The following is an 8,041-nucleotide window of genomic DNA, read 5'->3' on the forward strand; positions in this document are numbered from 1 at the left end:
ACTATATAGGGGATGGGGAACGATCAGGCAGTTCACTATATAGGGGATGGGGAACGATCAGACAGTGCACTATATAGGGGATGGGGAACGATCAGACTGTGCACTATATAGGGGATGGGGAATGATCAGACAGTGCACTATATAGGGGATGGGGAACGATCAGACAGTGCACTATATAGGGGATGGGGAACGATCAGACTGTGCACTATATAGGGGATGGGGAACGATCAGACAGTGCACTATATAGGGGATGGGGAACGATCAGTGCACTATATAGGGGATGGGGAATGATCAGACTGTGCACTATATAGGGGATGGGGAACGATCAGGCAGTTCACTATATAGGGGATGGGGAACGATCAGACAGTGCACTATATAGGGGATGGGGAACGATCAGACTGTGCACTATATAGGGGATGGGGAACGATCAGACAGTGCACTATATAGGGGATGGGGAATGATCAGACAGTGCACTATATAGGGGATAGGGAACGATCAGACAGTGCACTATATAGGGGATAGGGAACGATCAGACAGTGCACTATATAGGGGATAGGGAACGATCAGACAGTGCACTATATAGGGGATGGGGAACTATCAGACAGTTCACTATATAGGGGATGGGGAACGATCAGACAGTGCACTATATAGGGGATAGGGAACGATCAGACAGTGCACTATATAGGGGATGGGGAACGATCAGACAGTGCACTATATAGGGGATGGGGAACGATCAGACAGTGCACTATATAGGGGATGGGGAACGATCAGACAGTGCACTTTATAGGGGATAGGGAACGATCAGACAGTGCACTATATAGGGGATGGGGAACGATCAGACAGTGCACTATATAGGGGATGGGGAACGATCAGACAGTGCACTATATAGGGGATAGGGAACGATCAGACAGTGCACTATATAGGGGATGGGGAACGATCAGACAGTGCACTATATAGGGGATGGGGAACGATCAGACAGTGCACTATATAGGGGATAGGGAACGATCAGACAGTGCACTATATAGGGGATGGGGAACGATCAGACAGTGCTCTATATAGGGGATGGGGAATGATCAGACAGTGCTCTATATAGGGGATGGGGAACGATCAGACAGTGCACTATATAGGGGATGGGGAACGATCAGACAGTGCACTATATAGGGGATGGGGAACGATCAGACAGTGCACTATATAGGGGATGGGGAACGATCAGACAGTGCACTATATAGGGGATGGGGAATGATCAGACAGTGCACTATATAGGGGATGGGGAACGACCAGACAGTGCACTATATAGGGGATGGGGAACGATCAGACAGTGCACTATATAGGGGATGGGGAATGATCAGACAGTGCTCTATATAGGGGATGGGGAACGATCAGACAGTGCACTATATAGGGGATGGGGAACGATCAGACAGTGCTCTATATAGGGGATGGGGAACGATCAGACAGTGCACTATATAGGGGATGGGGAACGATCAGACAGTGCACTATATAGGGGATGGGGAACGACCAGACAGTGCACTATATAGGGGATGGGGAACGATCAGACAGTGCACTATATAGGGGATGGGGAATGATCAGACAGTTCACTATATAGGGGATGGGGAACGATCAGACAGTGCTCTATATAGGGGATAGGGAACGATCAGACAGTGCACTATATAGGGGATGGGGAACGATCAGACAGTGCACTATATAGGGGATGGGGAACGATCAGACAGTGCACTATATAGGGGATGGGGAACGATCAGACTGTGCACTATATAGGGGATGGGGAACGATCAGACAGTGCACTATATAGGGGATGGGGAACGATCAGACAGTGCACTATATAGGGGATGGGGAACGATCAGACAGTGCTCTATATAGGGGATGGGGAACGATCAGACAGTGCTCTATATAGGGGATGGGGAACGATCAGACAGTGCTCTATATAGGGGATGGGGAACGATCAGACAGTGCACTATATAGGGGATGGGGAACGACCAGACAGTGCACTATATAGGGGATGGGGAACGATCAGACAGTGCACTATATAGGGGATGGGGAACGATCAGACAGTTCACTATATAGGGGATGGGGAACGATCAGACAGTGCTCTATATAGGGGATGGGGAATGATCAGACAGTGCACTATATAGGGGATGGGGAACGATCAGACAGTGCACTATAAAGGGGATGGGGAACGATCAGACAGTGCACTATATAGGGGATGGGGAACGATCGGACAGTGCACTATATAGGGGATGGGGAATGATCAGACAGTTCACTATATAGGGGATGGGGAACGATCAGACAGTGCACTATATAGGGGATGGGGAACGATCAGACAGTGCACTATATAGGGGATAGGGAACGATCAGACAGTGCTCTATATAGGGGATGGGGAATGATCAGACAGTGCTCTATATAGGGGATGGGGAATGATCAGACAGTGCACTATATAGGGGATGGGGAACGATCAGACAGTGCACTATATAGGGGATAGGGAACGATCAGACAGTGCTCTATATAGGGGATGGGGAATGATCAGACAGTGCACTATATAGGGGATAGGGAACGATCAGACAGTGCTCTATATAGGGGATGGGGAATGATCAGACAGTGCACTATATAGGGGATAGGGAACGATCAGACAGTGCACTATATAGGGGATGGGGAACGATCAGACAGTGCACTATATAGGGGATGGGGAACGATCAGACAGTGCTCTATATAGGGGATGGGGAACGATCAGACAGTGCTCTATATAGGGGATGGGGAACGATCAGACAGTGCTCTATATAGGGGATGGGGAACAATCAGACAGTGCACTACTGTATATAGGGGATGGGGAGCGATCAGACAGTGCACTATATAGGGGATGGGGAACTATCAGACAGTGCACTATATATGGGATGGGGAACGATCAGACAGTGCACTATATAGGGGATGGGGAACGATCAGATAGTGCACTATATAGGGGATAGGAAACGATCAGAAAGTGCACTACTGTATATAGGGGATGGGGAGCGATCAGACAGTGCACTATATAGGAGATGGGGAACGATCAGACAGTCCACTATATAGGGGATGGGGAACGATCAGACAGTGCTCTATATAGGGGATGGGGAACGATCAGACAGTGCACTATATAGGGGATGGGGAACGATCAGACAGTGCACTATATAGGGGATGGGGAACGACCAGACAGTGCACTATATAGGGGATGGGGAACGATCAGACAGTGCACTATATAGGGGATGGGGAACGATCAGACAGTTCACTATATAGGGGATGGGGAACGATCAGACAGTGCTCTATATAGGGGATAGGGAACGATCAGACAGTGCACTATATAGGGGATGGGGAACGATCAGACAGTGCACTATATAGGGGATGGGGAACGATCAGACAGTGCACTATATAGGGGATGGGGAACGATCAGACTGTGCACTATATAGGGGATGGGGAACGATCAGACAGTGCACTATATAGGGGATGGGGAACGATCAGACAGTGCACTATATAGGGGATGGGGAACGATCAGACAGTGCTCTATATAGGGGATGGGGAACGATCAGACAGTGCTCTATATAGGGGATGGGGAACGATCAGACAGTGCACTATATAGGGGATGGGGAACGACCAGACAGTGCACTATATAGGGGATGGGGAACGATCAGACAGTGCACTACATAGGGGATGGGGAACGATCAGACAGTGCTCTATATAGGGGATGGGGAACGATCAGACAGTGCACTATATAGGGGATGGGGAACGATCAGACAGTGCTCTATATAGGGGATGGGGAACGATCAGACAGTGCTCTATATAGGGGATGGGGAACGATCAGACTGTGCTCTATATAGGGGATAGGGAACGATCAGACTGTGCTCTATTATAGGGGATGGGGAATGATCAGACAGTGCTCTATATAGGGGATGGGGAACGATCAGACAGTGCTCTATATAGGGGATGGGGAACGATCAGACAGTGCACTATATAGGGGATGGGGAACGATCAGACAGTGCACTATATAGGGGATGGGGAATGATCAGACAGTGCACTATATAGGGGATAGGGAATGATCAGACAGTGCTCTATATAGGGGATGGGGAACGATCAGACAGTGCACTATATAGGGGATGGGGAACGATCAGACGGTGCACTATATAGGGGATGGGGAACGATCAGACTATGCACTATATAGGAGATGGGGAACGATCAGACAGTGCACTATATATGGGATAGGGAACGATCAGACAGTGCTCTATATAGGGGATGGGGAACGATCAGACAGTGCACTATATATGGGATAGGGAACGATCAGACAGTGCTCTATATAGGGGATGGGGAACGATCAGACAGTGCACTATATATGGGATAGGGAACGATCAGACAGTGCACTATATAGGGGATAGGGAACGATCAGACAGTGCACTATATAGGGGATAGGGAACGATCAGACAGTTCACTATATAGGGGATGGGGAATGATCAGACAGTGCACTATATATGGGATAGGGAATGATCAGACAGTGCTCTATATAGGGGATGGGGAACGATCAGACAGTGCACTATATAGGGGATAGGGAACGATCAGACAGTTCACTATATAGGGGATGGGGAACGATCAGACAGTGCTCTATATAGGGGATGGGGAACGATCAGACAGTGCACTATATAGGGGATGGGGAACGATCAGACAGTGCTCTATATAGGGGATGGGGAACGATCAGACAGTGCACTATATAGGGGATGGGGAATGATCAGACAGTGCTCTATATAGGGGATGGGGAACGATCAGACAGTGCACTATATAGGGGATGGGGAACGATCAGACAGTGCACTATATAGGGGATGGGGAACGATCAGACAGTGCACTATATAGGGGATAGGGAACGATCAGACAGTGCTCTATATAGGGGATGGGGAACGATCAGACAGTGCTCTATATAGGGGATGGGGAACGATCAGACAGTGCACTATATAGGGGATGGGGAACGATCAGACAGTGCTCTATATAGGGGATGGGGAACGATCAGACAGTGCACTATATAGGGGATGGGGAACGATCAGACAGTGCTCTATATAGGGGATGGGGAACGATCAGACAGTGCACTATATAGGGGATGGGGAACGATCAGACAGTGCACTATATAGGGGATGGGGAACGATCAGACAGTGCACTATATAGGGGATAGGGAACGATCAGACAGTGCACTATATAGGGGATGGGGAACGATCAGACAGTGCACTATATAGGGGATAGGGAACGATCAGACAGTGCACTATATAGGGGATAGGGAACGATCAGACAGTGCACTATATGAATAATGCTGCATGTTTCAATTCATATTTCTTAGCACTTGTGTCTCAAAAGTTCCTGTTAACTGGGAAATGCTTAGTTGCTTTGTTTTTAGAGTGTATCTCAGGGTGAAACAGAACAAGATAACCTAGGATTGTTAACCCAGAGTTAAAGGATCTCAAATGAAAAAGTTTTTTTAGCGATTAGGTTTCCCAAGCAACTGATCTGTTTTCTTATTGGGATGAAGTCTGGGACGATTTCCAGCAGCCCTCCTGTCCCGTCCGCCTCGCTCTCTCTCAGCTCCCTTTCTCTATGTTCCCTGAGGATCAGATGACAGATCCACTGAAAGCCCTTTGTGATTTGCAAAGACAACCAACACAAAAAACATCAGTGTGACAGAATAAACACAAGAACCAGCTTATATGGAACCGCACACAGTAATGCATGCATTAGAAATGGCTTAAAAACGGATGTCTGCATGCAAACATGATCATTCTTGTGTATGAAATCCTTAAATTTAAAAGGAAGCTACTGCCTATATTTTCGTGCGCATTTACATTCTGAAAAATGTATTTTATAAATGTGTAAAATATTTAGTTTTAACTGCATTCTTAAAAACATTTCTACTCACTAATGTATTTTTTTTATCATTATTCTTTTTATTAGAAACTTTTTTATTTACTTTAAATCACCATTTGTATTATTTATTAATTTTAATCTTATTTTTTTTACACTTTTGTCTCACAAATTTTCCAGTTTATTATTTATGAAACTTTTTTTATTTAATCCCTATTTTTAATATTTATTTAGTTTAATCTTTAGTTTCAACTACATTATAATTTTTTTAAACTCACTGATGTATTATTCATTTAAATATTTTTTTATTATTATTCTATTTGTTATTATTTTTATTTGATTTTTTTTTTTGTATTATTAATTTACACTTTTATCTCACAAATTTTGATTTCTTATTTATGAAACAGATTTTTATTTATTTAATTTAATCCCTATTTTTATTTTTTTATTTAGTTTAATCTTATATGGTACATTAAATTTGTATTATTTTTTACTCACCAATGTATTATTTATTTAAATATTTTTTTATTTTATATTATTATGTTTATTTATTTTAAAAAAAATAATTTAATCACAATTTTTTACACTTTTTTCTCACAATTTTTTGTTTCTTATTTATAAAATATTACAAGATTTTTCATTGTATTCGAACATGCAGAGCTATCAAATAATACACTATAGTTGACTTAAATACTTATTTATGAAACAGATTATTTTTATTTAATTTGTATTTATTTATTTAGTTTAATATATCGAAAATCTTTCGTTTCGACTACATTAATTTTTCTACTCAAGGATGTATTATTCATTTAAATATTTGTATTATTCAATGTTATTCTTTTTATTTGAAACATTTTTATTTAATTGAATAACTTTATTATTTCTGTATTTAGTAATCTTATTTTTTCACAAAATTTCAACAGTTTAATTTCTTATTTATGAAACCACATAAGATGTTGCAAAATCAAAACATATATAAAATATAACACACAGGTCCACACTAACCTAAAAACATATTTATGAAACATTTACAGCCAATGATAATATATGACCAAGTAAAATAATCAAATACAAAATACCTGTCATCACCAATAGAGCATAAATACTTATTTATGAAACATATATCCAGATTCATTTACAACCACTATGCTTGTTAATCCATCAAATAAAACACTTGTCAACACCGAATGCCTTTTTCCTCAAACATATCATGAGTGTTTGTTTATTAAGCGAAATGGCGTCAAACGAAAACGGTCCATTGTTAAATATTTACTCGGAGACAGAGATGAACTCATGACACACTTCTCAATATCAAAGTGCTTTAGCCTTTTAGCCTGTTAGCACAACAACTGTTATTATCATGACGTTTCAACGGATCTTTAGGCTTACCTGACAGACTGACAGCACCTGTTGTAGCTCTGCGTGTTAAAACCGGGAGGAAAACACCGACTTTACCGGATTCTGATGACAGTCTGCTCAAACATTCCCATAGTGCAGCACTACTAACCTCCTAAACAAACATAAGATGAAGTGATAAACTCCAGTCACCATCCACTCACATAAACAGAAGACAGTCAGTCACCATCCGCTAACGTTAAAAACTCGCTCGCGTCAAACTAACACGCGTCCGTTTTTGCAGGAAAGTCTGTTACACACATTTTACTCCACTTTCATCGCTGCTGCGGTGACTTTGAGCTGGTTTACTCGCACATTTCACGCGTTTGCTGCGCTGTCACATTAGCGAGCGTTGAAGGGCGAGTCCAGGTGCATTGTGGGAGTTGCAGTCCAGAGCGGGAGCGCGCTTGACGTGGATAGGCTCGCTCGAGGGGCGTCAAAGCGAGTAAACATTGGAGAGGGTGGGGTTTGAAGTTTTAGCGAGAATAATGCGGTAAATATCATTTTGGCTTTATTTAATAGGTAAGAAAAAACTACTCGATTCCTGCTGTTTCCTACAAGAAAGCACGCGACGAGCTGTAATCGCGATTTAACAAGTGGGAAAGTCGGAAATCTCCGATAGCATTTAAATGTAAAGTATTATGGTTTTAAATATGATACCAAGGACAGGAGTGCCATATAATCACTATGGTAATCAGATCAGGTATATTATACATCAAATACGATCTTATATCAGATCAGATGGCACTAAATGTATTTATATGCACTGAAACGA

At 42.9% G+C, this 8,041-nt stretch overlaps 1 protein-coding gene across 1 annotated transcript in view; it reads right to left on the reverse strand.

Annotated features, from left to right (window-relative positions):
* The window catches only part of slc25a42 (solute carrier family 25 member 42), a 27,996-nt gene extending 20,597 nt beyond the window's left edge, over positions 1-7,399 (reverse strand). Inside the window, 1 exon segment of the mRNA XM_079819712.1 lies at positions 7,261-7,399. The gene's annotated coding sequence lies outside the window, so the exon portion shown is untranslated.
* Positions 7,400-8,041: the final 642 nt, after the last annotated feature.

This window comes from Gobio gobio (assembly GCF_949357685.1).
Source record: "Gobio gobio genome assembly, chromosome: 6".
NCBI lineage: Eukaryota > Metazoa > Chordata > Actinopteri > Cypriniformes > Gobionidae > Gobio > Gobio gobio.